The following is a 13,682-nucleotide window of genomic DNA, read 5'->3' on the forward strand; positions in this document are numbered from 1 at the left end:
AGAGCAAGAATAATCAAGTCAAGAATTATGAATCGGGGCAGTGCTGCTTGGACAACACAGTGAGGAGCTACAAAAATAAAAATAGGAGATGCCAGACATAGAAAATAGATTTAGTTAGTGTAGAAACTTAAATTGCAAATTCAACTTTGCAAAAAATCAGCACATTTACTTACCTATTTTTGGTTTTGTGGCTTAATTAGCAGTTTTGTCTTAGAGAAGAAGGATAATTGAAATATAATTTTCAAATGACAAAAGTTACCTTGAGAGTGTGACCGGTGCCTCTTAGTACATTCACAAAATGTGCAGCTGTTCTCACTATTTGTTTCCCATATTTCCATCTAAGTGAGAAGCCCACACCCATCCGTCAGCACCCACTCCACTCCTGCTCTCAGGGTCTGGATGCTGTTGACCTGCTTTCTGGTTCCATGGATTTACCAGTGCTGAACATTATCTAGAATCATATGCTCTTTTTTTGGTGTGTTCATTTCTAAGATTTAGAATAACATTTTTGTTTTTTTTTTTAATTTAGCATTCTACAAACTTGCTGGACTTGCTCACTACCTCTAATCATTTTACTCAGACATATTCCCTAGGATTGCCAACAAACAAATCACATTATCTGATAGTTTTACTTCTCTCTTTATTGTCAAAGGGGCTGGAGTGAAGGCTCAGTGGTCAAGAGCACTTCCTGCTCCTGCAGACCCAAGTTTGGCTTCTAAAACCCTCATTGGAGAGCTCAGATACTCTCTTCTGGCTTCTGTGTGTATACACTCTACCAATATATATATATATATATATATATATATATATATATATATATATATATATATATATATATACATACATACATACATATACTACACAAAGCATTTCAAAGGTACATAGTATTCCCTATATAAATAAATCCTTAGGCTATTTTAAATTCCTTTGCCTTTTGTAATGAGTTGCCAAGCTCATTCTTGTTCTTAGTTTAACAGTGCTTTGCGGACTATTTGCTCAATGTCTTCATTTCTGTCACCTATGTCTCTATTTTGCCATCATGTTTTTTGCCAGAGCCTCAGAATGTGAGAGCTATCAAGTTCCGCTTTCAGAGCTCCCTACTATTCTTCAGGAGTGAATGGGAGATTCCTCCTCACGCTGGAGAAACCAGGGAGGCACCGCTGTTTCGTCATGTGTCTGTTCCATCACAGCACATGGGGCAGAGGTGTGAGAGGAGCAGGGTGGATAATGGTACTTGATGAGGATGAGGAATGGAGTTACATTCCAAAGCTTGCTCTGGAAGACCTGCAGTGTAGCCAGAGAATTCCCTTTTAGTTGTTTTGTTTACTGATCTACTGCTCACTGCACATAGTGGTTTCATGAAGACAACTCCTCCCAAACACATAAAGTATTATATTAATGTATATGCAGTAATTATATATCAAAATATATTAATTAATATATTAATGCCCTTTCCTTTCTCTTCCCTCTTCTTCCCTCTTCCTAGTCTCCTTCCTTCTCTCTCTCTCTGTGTGTGTGTGTGTGTGTGGGTGCACATGTGTGCACATGTGTGCATGTGCTCATGTGCACACAAACGTCCATCTGTATAAAGCCTTGGATCCACTTGTTAGAGAAACACATGGTGTTTGTCTTTCTTTTAGCCTGGATTGCTTATCTTAATATGATGATCTCCAGTTGCATCCATTTTTTTAGGAAATTATGTAATTTCATTCTTATTAATGGTTTAATAAAACACCACTATGTACGTATGCCACATTTTCTTTATCCATCCATCTGGTGATAGATGCTTAAGCTGATTCCATATTTAGCTATTGTGAATAGAGCAGAAACAGAGATGGATATCCAGTTGTCTCTCTGTGGTGTGTGATGTGGATTTCTTTAGGGTTATATATCAGATCTGTTTTTGGTGTTTTGAGGGGACCCTTCATGCTTATTTCTATACTGACTGTATATTCTCATGTGTAGTTATATTTCTCATGTGTAGTTATATTTCCATCTTTGTTTAATAAATGAAGAATTTGAAGCCCAAACCTAGAGAGATAGTTTCAGGAGTGGGTCAGGAAATAGTGATGACATAGGAGAGAGAAAATTCCAGAGGCAGGCCCTGGGAATATGTGTGTCTGAACATCACACTGTGATGTAGTACATAGTGGGTAGAACCATTATTAATACTTCATATTTACTGGAAAAAGCAAAAACAAACACCAGTCCCCGAGTTCCCTGTTGTCTAGGACAGAGTTCTCAAGTAAAGGCGTTCTGCCCTTGTTCCTTACATGCACTCCCCTCTGCGTGGGACAGGACTGAGACAGGGGCATGGTACGCGCAAGCTTAGACCTTGCGACTCAGAGGATGGTCCGTGCATGAAGCTGCAGCCCTTCTTAGTCGGATAGACCTGAAGAATCTCAGACCTTTTGATCATTACGCAAGACAAGATCCCAGGAGACCTGTGTGAATAATGAAGTTTAAAGTTTGAGAAACTTTATTCTAGGACGTAAAATCTACCCATTGCTCTTGTATGAGAGGTGTGTGAGCCTGCCATGGCATGTGTGCCTAGGTCAGAGGGCAAGGCCGGTATAAACCTCATTGTTTAACAAGGTCTGTCTTGTTCATCCTGCATGCACTAGGCTAGCTGACCAGAGGAGCTCTGGGTATTCTTCTGTCTTCACTTCCTGTCTCCCTGGAGGACTGCTAGGATTATGGATGCATACACTACTTTGTATTTTGCATACAACACCTTTCTCTCTTCCTGAAAATGGGGTCTTTTGCATTTTCCTGCAAGTGGGGTGGGCTTGGTGCAGCCCATCTTTGGTGGAGGTTTAGAAGGCATGGAAAGATGTGTTTTTGTTTTTGTTTTTTTCTAGCGCAGATCTAGGCTATGAGATGAGGTTCTGGGGATAGTGAGATGGCTCAGCGGTTAAGAGCACTGACTATTCTTCCAAAGGTCCTGAGTTCAAATTCCGGCAACCACATGGTGGCTCACAACCATCTGTAAAGAGATCTGGTGCCCTCTTCTGGTGCATCTGAAGACAGCAACAGTGTATACTTGCATATAAAATAAATAAATCTGAGAGAGAGAGAGAGAGAGAGAGAGAGAGAGAGAGAGAAAGAGAGAGGAGGTTCTGATCACACAACCAAGAGACCCTGATTTACATGGAATAATTCTGGGTCAGTGTCTTGATTCTCCATTTCCTCTATGCTTAAAATAGCACCAGCACCTCTATTTTCTGCTTCCAGCCCTCAGCTCAAAGTGTGAGGCATAAATTTACAATGAATGATGAGCTCAGAAGCTGCTCTGTGGAGAGCCCGCCCGCCTCATGGGCATGCAACTTATCTGAAGCACAGATGTTCTGCACAATGTGCTCTTCTTGGAAATATACACTGCACCATTGCTTGTGCTTCCTAGAACTGTAGAATGTAAGAACATCCACATTGTCCCGCTGGGTTTCGGGGAGAACTCCAGTGTCTCATTCATCTGGGAATGGAGGTATTTGCCAAAAGAGCAACCCCCACCCCAACTCAACTGGAAAAGAAAATTTAATTTTTCTTCTTAATATGTGTATGTAAGTTCTCTTCTCCCATTCTTCCTTCTCTCTCTTGTCTTTTGAGACAGGATCTCATGTGTCCAAGGCTGGCTTTGAACTGGCTATGCAGCCGAGGATGACTTTGAACTGATTTACTGGCTCTACCTTCTGAGTGTTGAGATTACTGTGTGTGCTGCTACACCCAGTTCTATGCAGAGAGGGGAATTGAACCCAGGGCTTTGTGAGTGTCAGGCAAGCACTCTCTAGCAGCTGAGCTACAACGGAAGCCTGGTTCCTGACCCTGTTTTGACTTCACCACAGGTCACCTCGAATCTCTCACAGCACAGAGGGTACATAGCATGAGTCATATTAACATTCACCTCAGGGTTTAAAATGAACAACATTTAGAGAAAATTTTCTTTCTTTTGGTAAAATAATTTCTTTTTTAAAATATTTTTATTTTCTATATTCTTTGTTTACATTCCAAATGATTTCCCCTTTCCCAGATCCCTCCTCCCCATATGTCCCATAAACCTTCTTCTCTCCACCCATTCTCCAATCACCTCCCCCCTTTTTCTCTGTCCTGATACTCCCCTCCAACGCTAGCTCAATCCTTTCCAGGATCAGGACCCTCTCCATACTTCTTCATGGGAGTCATTTATTATGCAATTTGTGCCTTGGGTATTCAGAGCTTCTGGGCTAATTAATATCCACTTATCAGAGATTGCATTCCACGTGTATTCTTTTATGATTGGGTTACCTCATTTAGGATGATATTTTCCAGATCAAACCATTTGCCTAAAAATTTTGTGAATTCATTGTTTCTAATTGCTGAGTAGTATTCCATTGTGTAAATATACCACATTTTCTGTATCCATTCCTCCTTTGAGGGACATCTGGGTTCTTTCCAGCTTCTAGCTATTATAAATAAGGCTGCTATGAACATAATGGAGCATGTGTCTTTATTGCATGCCGGGGAATCCTTTGGGTATATGCCTAGGAGAGGTATAGCAGGGTCCTCTGAAAGTGTCATGTCCAATATTCTGAGGAACCGCCAGACTGATTTCCAAAGTGGTTGTACCATCTTACAGCCCCACCAGCAGTGGAGGAGTGTTCCTCTTAGAGAAAATGTTCATTACAGAATTCATGTGTATTTAACAATCATGAGAGTTAATAGCACCAGCTACTGTTTACTAGGGAGCTTCCTGAGCTACAGTAACTATTCCAAACACATTAACTCCCAGAAGTCGTTGCATCAAGTCTTTGGAGAATGTAGACTTCTATCTTGCCAATGATGAGACTGAGGTTAGTGGATAAGTGTCTTGCCCTCAAGCGCACTGCTAGTAGGTGGCAAAGTCTGCATCTGAACAGAGACACTTCCAGCTCTGAAGCTTGTGTGTGCTTTTCCTTTGTCTCCCCACATAGAACCTCTAGAGTTTCATGCGGCTCCAAGATATAAATTCTAGGCTAACAGAAAGATGCTAAAGGGGCAGCTTTGAAAAGTGATCTCAGTTCTTCCCATGAGAAAGTGTTGGTCCAGGGCAAGGGGTGGTGGAAGCATGCCTTCTTCATATGTGCAAGGTCCTAGGTTCAATTCCCAGTACTGAAACAAGCACACACAAAAGTCACAAAAAGTTCTGAGACCAGTGGTGGTCCTGTGCAAAGGTGATTTGACAAAAACAAGGCAGGGTACTGTCTTTATGGCTTCTTCCTCTTGGCCGCAGGGCAGTTCTACATGTCCTCATTTTGGTATAATATGGGAGGAAGTTCTTCCTGTTGAATCCTAGTTCTACTCCCCTGTTCTATTCCTCCTGTTGAATCCTAGTTCTACTCCCCCCAATTCCCCCACCAGGGGTGCATTAGGAATCCTGCGGACAATCTCCCTTGAGTGCTTGCCTCCCAGTAGCTTATTTCTCTTTCTGGGTTAAAGCAGCAAAGCAGAGCCTCCTTGTGTCTGCTCAGAGGTCTCCTGCGTGTCTACCCTGTGGCACAAAGGGGGTAAGGAGGGGCAGACTATCTGGACATTGGAGTCTAGACTTTGGCAGCCGAGGCCTGAACAACCTGGGTCTGTGTTTAATTGGCAACGTTGCCCACGTACCCAAGCAGAGTATCAACGCCAGGGAGGGGTCAAGGGCCCCAGGTCTGTTAAGGGTTGCATCAGCTGCTCTTTGCAAGGACTGCTGACAGCAGCAGCTGTTTTCCTAAGTGCAGACTAGAGTCCCCAAAGGGAACGAGGGTTCCACACGCTTCGCTTGCACATGAACCTTTGCTCCTAAGCAAACACAGTGCATTTCACAGGCAGAAACACGCAGGCTACGTTTGACTTGGCTCCTCTCAAAGTTGACCTTTCTCCTGTAACTTCTAAGCTTGTTTTTAATAAATGTTTAACTTCTTGATTAATTTCAGTAATTTCTGCGGGTAAATTTTCACAGTTCAGATAATGTGTTCTGAACGCCTGCTGAGCCTTAGGCTATCTCAAAACTGTAAACGCTTCAGATTGCTCTATCTTCCCAATACCCTCCCTTTCTATGTGGGAATGAAACTCAGTCTTTCTTCTTTCTGCCATCTGCATAATTGCCAGCATTTAAAGATGTTTGTTTCTCTCTTGATTCGTTGCCTTTGGGCAAAGAATCACTTGCCCAACCTTCACTAAATTACTATTTTTCTGGTTTGTTACCCCTCATTTCCCAAAGACTGGCATATAACGAATGCTCAAATTTTGATGTTTTTCTCCAGACTGCCTTTTTCTCTGGCAGTTCACCTGCTTTCGATTTCCTTCCTCCCCATCTGCTTATCCCACAGAGGAACTTCATGCCCACCTCTTTATTCCATTTGCTTTTTTAAAATGCTCTGTGACTCTTGGGAAGGAGGAAATGTTATCTGCTGCCACAGAATCAGAACCGTCTTCTTTGTCGTTTTGCTGGAGCAGCTTGGGTCCCATTTTCTATTCTCTCTTCTTGGGTATTGGACTTGGTGGCGCCATGTAATCCTGTAATGGAGCCTCACTTAAAAGCCAGATGAATTCCTCAGAGAGTCATTTCTCTCAAGCAGTCCCATTACCAGTGTTTATCAATGTGTGATTGACACAGCAATGCTACTGGGAGGTCATCTGCCAGCGCCAGAGGACATCAAGGTGAGGTGCTTCCCAGCACACTGACCTCCAGGGTTTCCTTCCCCGCCTGCTGGGCCACAATCTCCTTACTTCTCTTCAGTTATTTATGTCTGGCTTCTTCTTGCCCGTTTGTCTGCTGTTATAAGAGCAGATGTCATTATATGGCTTGTGGTAGGGCTCTTGGTTATTAATGCATATGAGTTTGGAAATAGACTGAAGCATGCGGTGCGTCCCAATGCATGTCATGTTGCCCCGTTTTGTGAACCACCACTGGTCATCCTGACTCCTCTGTTGAATCTTTAAAGATTATCTCAGTGTCTTTTTTGTTTTTGAGACATGGCTGTCCTAGAACTCACTTTGTAGACCAGGGTGGTCTCAAACTCACAGAAATCCACCTGCCTCTGCCTCCCCGAGTGCTGTGATTAAGGCGTGTGCCACCACACCATCTCTCAGCATGCGAGAGTATCTTCACTTAGAAACATATAGTGACTGCATCTCCATGTTTACAGATATCTACATAGTTTCAGTATGATCTTTGATGCTTTTGTAGGTGTGTAGAATCCAGAGGACAGCCTCCGGTGGTTTTCCTCATTCCCAGTCCACCTTTTGGGTCGCAGAGGAGCAGAGTCTCTCAGGAGCCTGGTGCTCACTAGTTGGAATAGGGTAGCTGGTCAGCGAACCCCAGGAATTCACTTGATACTGTTGCCCCAACATCACTATCCTGCCTGGCATTGTTAAAGGGTTTTGGGTTCTAACATGTGCTTTCATGGGGAGCACATTACAGAATAATCATCTCTCCATCATCAAGTAAATGTGGTTTCTTAACATTTGGGTTGTAAGCCTAGCCTTTAAAGGCTGAGCCATCTCACCAGCCCTCAACGTAATTTCTAAAAATGATTTCCCACCCTAGGACCTGACTCTGTGTCAGTTACTACCATGGTTTCCTACAGAATAACTGAAAATACTCTGTGCTATCGCCACATTGGTGGGTATGAACTGAATGGTAGACTTGAACAGGCAGACATGAATTTAAAGAACTCTCTGTCTCTATCTCTGTCTCTGTCTCTGTCTCTCTCTTCCCCTCTCTTCCTCCAATCCCCTCCCCCTCTCTGTTCCTTTTGTATAACTTCCTTATGTAAATTGGAATTATTTTCAAACCTCTCATCACAGAGTGGTGGGTGTTCTCAGCACACAGGAAGATGAGAATCAGTTCCAGGCCCACTTTAGTGTGTAATCTGGATTTTTATCTCTCTTGTGAGTGAGGGATGTCCTTCTTGAGGTTGGTAGTGAAACTAGTTCTTTATCAACAAACCTTCATCAACCCTGTATTTATAATACCAGGGTACAATTTTTAAAATGGTAATTTTGTAGTACAAGATAACATTCAGATAGGGGAGATATGAATGGGAAGTTATCATGGCTGTCTCCCTGAAGCTTGCAGTTTGACATTTCACAAGGAATAAAAATACCCCTGTAGTATGACAGTATTGTAATACATCAGAGATTATAACTTTTGGGGTACCACTGGATGCTTTTACTTCTTGTTTATAATGCTCTGACATATTTTTTTGTAAATAGAATCTAATGCACACCCCTGATTGTGGCACATAGGGCTGTCTGCCAGACTATTGAGTGTTCGCGGTGTTGGCTTCAGCCACGTTCTGCCCATAGCTGTTTCTGTACCAGGGCAGCTTTAAGAATTGGAACAGGGACAGTATGGCACACAAACTTCTCTCGCCCTTTCCAGGCAAAGAAAGCCCAGCTCTGCTCTGTAGAATCTGGCCTCTGTTGCTTAAGACTCCTCCATTTCTCTGCTCACTTAGAGAAATGGGCACTCTGCTTGACTTCTTGATACTGGGATCCTCCCAGCAGCCATTTCCTGAGGTGAAGGGTGTGTCTCCAAGGTTCACTTGTGGAAAGAACATGGTCCCCTGGAGGCCCTCATGGTTTCTTTCTTCAGTTCTTTGGTGAAATTGCCCCTCCTCGCTTTATGAATGGGCAGCATTTGGCGTGTTTATCATGCAGTACAACTGCCACTCTGTGCCCACCAGAGGGTTATTCCCATCAATCTGGTCTCAATCTCTTGGGATTTAGCTATTTCAGATTTCCACAATGAATCCGGGGACCACCTGGCACGGTTACTGCTCTACCACTTGGCAGTCACTGCTTAGCATGCTTGCCTGAGCTCAAAACTGGCTTTGGCTGGGTTGAGGAGATCGGGCTTATGGGATGCCTCACAGGTCGGTTGACTGCACACTTCTTCTGGAAAGGAAAGTGAATAAGGCATTTGTAGAACAGTAGAAGATAATGTTGGTGTGTGTGCCCATGTGTGCATGCCTGTGGAGAACAATCTCCCTTAATCTGCATACCTTAATCACCCTCCAACATTTTTTTTTAAATTTGAGCAAGGGTTTCTCACTGGACTTGGAACTCACCAGATTGGGTAGGCTGGCTGACCAGTAAGCTCCAGGGATCCTGCCCAGCACCCCAGGTGTGGTGACACTTGTGTGCTGCCATGCCGGCTTTTAATGGTTAGTTTTGCAAGGTAGAGAGATCAGACACCTAGAAGCCCAAGAACTGAGGAAAGAATACAAACACTGGGGAGGAGAGTTTAGCAGTTTAAGAATTCCCTCAGTGCTTGGATTGAGAGATCCAAAGAATCTTCTGTCTAGTGGCTTAAATACACACATCAGGTTTCCTGGATTTGGATTCACTGTGGTATAGGGAATGTGAACTATGAATCTATGCTTTTAGAATATAGTTCTCTGATGATTTTCATGTGTTCCAGAACTGAGAGAGAAAAGAAAATAACAACCTTTAGAAATCATTGTAAGGGAAGAAAGAAGTAAGGCAGTAAAGTGGATCCCTCCTATTTCCTATTAAGAGAGCTCTTGCTGTCTTCCCTGGCTTCAGTTAATATAAATGAAAGATTACAACCCTTTGCAATGTTCAACAATTGTGAAACACACCTTTAATCCCAAGAACTTGGGAAGCAGAGGCAGGTGGATTTCTGTGAATTCTAGGCCAACCTGGTCTACATAGTGAGTTCCAGGACAGCCAGAACTACATAGTGAAAACCTTTCTTGAAACAACAAGAAATAATAATAATAATAATAATGATGATGATGATAATGATGATGATGATGATGATGATAACAGTGATGATAATCATAATAGGTCTTAACTAAAAGGTAATTTGGTACAAAGGATAAAGTCATATTGGGGAAGGCATCCAAATTTTAATTAAGATTTTTTTAAAAACTATGATATTTCTGCTTCTAGTCAACATGATTTGGATTTACCTTTCCACCTGAGACACCAGACAAAATAGTGAGGAAGTTTGATACAAGATCAGGTAGGACCCAAGGCTGGGTGTGGCCATACCCACCTGTAAACCCAGTGTTCAAGAGGCTAAGCAGTGGATTTGGGGCTGGCCTAGTTTCTGTAGGGAGTGACAGGTCAACCAAGACTGCAAGGCCCACAGTTCCTTTGTCTACTAGCAATGAGTGATCAGAAATTAAAATCTGTTTTGTTTGAGGAAGGATCTCATTGCATAGCTGTGGCCAATTTGACCTTACTCTGTAGTTCAGCTGGTTTAAAATCCTTGATCCTGCTACCTTACTTAGCCTTGCACATGAGGAACTAAAACCTTTAATGCCATATTCAATAGCATAAAAGTCTGAAATACTGAGGGATAAACATGGCAAAAAGGAAAATGTGTGCAATAAAAGCATTAATGAAAGAAATGAAGAAATACCTCAGTAAATTCAGACTTCACATTTCTTATTTCACAGGTCAAAGTGCCAGTCAAAATTCTTGCTGAATGCTGTTAGAATTAACATTGTAAAGTTGATATGCAAATATAAGAACAGATTAGCTCTGCGTGTGCGTGTGTGTGTGTGTGTGTGTGTGTGTGTGTGTGTGTGTGTTTCTGAAACAGAGTTTTTCTGTGTAGTCCTGGAACTCACTTTGTGGTCCAGGCTGGTCTTGAACTCACAGAGATCCTACTCTCTCTGCCTCCTGAGTGCTGAGATTAAAGACTTGAGATACCACCGCCTACCTCCCAATAACTTTTTAAAAGAACAAAATTTAAAGACTAACAATACCTGATATCAAGGATTTATTTTAAAGCTGAAACAATCAAAATACATGGTGTCGATGCAGTGGGGATAAATAGGCCAAATGAATAGAATAGAAAATCCAGAGGTCAGAAAGAGATGCTCAAACATAAGAAAATTGATTTTGAAAAGAGTGCAAGGGCAGTTCAAAAGTAAAGGATGCTGCTGCAGCAACTGAGTGCCCACAAGCAAAGACATGTCCTGTGTCCACCTGGTGATGTCCCATCTCTCATACACAGTTGGTGTCAGGTGAATAATAGACCAAAAACTTCTGAAAGAAGGTGGGATGTGGTCATGGATTAGGTGAGGAGAGTCTTTTAGGTCCAACACTAAATAAAAATAAGTAAATGGGACCTTGTTAAAACTGAGTATACTAGCTATCTTAGAGTTTCTATTCCTGTACAAACATCATGACCAAGAAGCAAATTGGGGAGGAAAGGGTTTATTCAGCTTACAGTTCCACACTGCTGTTCATCACCAAAGGAAGTCAGGACTGGAACTCAAGCAAGTCAGGAAGCAGGAGCTGATGCAGAGACCATGGATGTTCCTTACTGACTTGCTTCCCCTGGCTTACTTAGCTTGCTTTCTTATAGAACCCAGAACTACCAGCCCAGGGATGGCACCACCCACAGTGGGACCTCTCCTATTGATCACTAATTGAGAAAATGCCTTGCAGCTGGATCTCATGGAAGCATTTCCTCACCTGAAACGCCTTTCTCTGTGATAACTCCAGCTTGTGTCAAATTGACACACAAAACCAGCCAGTACACTAGCTTTGCAAAAGACACCACCAAAAGAGTAGACAGATAAGTCATGAAGAAACATATAGTTGATTATAATATGCTATGCATGCCATGTACATAGTTGTTTTGCTTGAAGAATGACAACAAGAAAGATGTCTAGATGTGATAATACATGCAGTATTTCCCTCGAATATTTCCAATCCATGGTTGGTTTGATCCACAGATATAGAAGCCACAGATACAGAGAGTAGTTATATTTGATTGACTGGTATGCAGAATATGTTTTTTTTTTTTTTGAAAAACAACAATGAGACAACCACTCTAATTAAAAATAATAAAGTCCTGGGATAGGCACTCATTGAGAAAGACACATGACTGGCCAATAAACACATGGAAATGTGCTCAACGTCACTAGCATTATTGGAAACACGAACTAAGATCACAAAGAGATACCAGCACATTCCCATTACAATGACAGTTAAGAACACTACTGCTCCTGCAGAAGACCTGAGTTCAATTCCCAGCACCTACATTGGTGGTGGTGGTGGGGGGGGTGGCGCTCACAGTCACCTATAATTCTAGTTCCAGAAAATCTGATGCCTCTGTACTCTACAATAGCAGCACACACACACACACACACACACACACACACACACACACACACACACAACCACACTCGCGAGTGCACAGTGCACACTTAAAATAATAAAATATGTCTTAAAATAAATAACAAAGGAAACCAATATTACTCCCCTGTTACTTCTGTAGCAGCCGAGATACCGGTCCCAGAGTAGAATTCCATGACAGAAGAGCCTTTAGGGCTGTTGGGTCACGGTCCTAGACCAGGAATCCAGTCACCTCCAGTGCTTGCAGCAGACATGCCGAAGGGTGGTTCTCTCTGGGTGTAGATCACAATAAAAGCTACAATATGAAGTCTCCCCAGCTAATATGTCATTGCTAATTTAATCTAATTAGCCTCTGAATAGGAACCTCAGCCTGCCTCAGAGGCAGAATGTAAGTTGAAATTGCTAATTGCAAACTGGGGGATAGGGGTCTACAGGGACAATTGTTCTTGTTCTTTGATTGCTTGCTCAACTGGATCCTTGGCTCATTACTATTAAGGCCAATGGAACTTTGATTCGAGCTCCTTGCAGCACATGAATAAAGCCTTACAAGACAAGCAAGAATGGAATGGCAGGTTCCTCGAAATTGATTTTGGAAATTCATTAATGGCCTTGGCTTCTGAGCATATTAAAGTGTATTTCACAAGCAAATAAAAATGTTGTCTGCTCATTCAAATTGCCTGCCTGTCTACCACTCTTCTGTTAGATACACCCATTTTAAATTACTTTCAGGATCTCAATTATGAGCCTTGAAGCCATTATATTGAACTAGCTTTGGTATGGCTAAACAGTTCTGATCTTGGGAGATGAGCCTGGTGTGTTTAAGCAGAGATCTGGAGTGTGCAGTGTGCACTCCAATTTGCTTCTTATCATTAGGTGATCTGGATGTGGCCTTCTCTGAACCATGGACAAAGATTTGGTGAGAAAAGTATGAGCTTTGCAGGAAGACTCTTCTGGCTGCCATGGCTTTGGCTTCACTTGCTCTTCTTGGGTCATAACTGCTATCTATCCACAGAGTCACTGGGCAGACTGGAAAATGTGTAAACATTTCACAAACCATGGATCAGTTGCTAATACTCTTACTTCCCTATCTGTGATGCAAAGGAATTCAACTGAGGGATATTAATAGTCCCTGTATTTGTTTCCTATAACTACAGAAACAAAATAAGCCCTACAGACAGCCTCCCTTAAAGCAACACCAATATATCCATCCAGGGTTTTGCAGACCAAGCATGAAATCAATGGAGGGGCCAGGTTTTTTCCCTCTGATGGTTCTAGGAAGAACCAGGTCTCACATTCCCCAACTTCTGATAGTTCCAGATGGCTCATGCTTTCACTGTGATGGACACTGTTGTCCATAATTGACTGTGCTGAGAAACGTAAAACACTGGCACAGAACACTCCTGAATGTGTCTGTGGGGTCCTTTTAGAGATGACTGACAGGTCAGCAGACTGAGTGGAGGAGACACATGCTAAATGAGTGTAGTATAGTCCAATAGGCTGGGAGTCCCCTTGAAAGGAACCAAAAGCTGAAGAAAGGAGAAGAGCTGGTGCATGGTGTGCTA

The sequence above is a fragment of the Apodemus sylvaticus genome, chromosome 14 (assembly GCF_947179515.1).
Source record: "Apodemus sylvaticus chromosome 14, mApoSyl1.1, whole genome shotgun sequence".
Lineage (NCBI taxonomy): Eukaryota > Metazoa > Chordata > Mammalia > Rodentia > Muridae > Apodemus > Apodemus sylvaticus.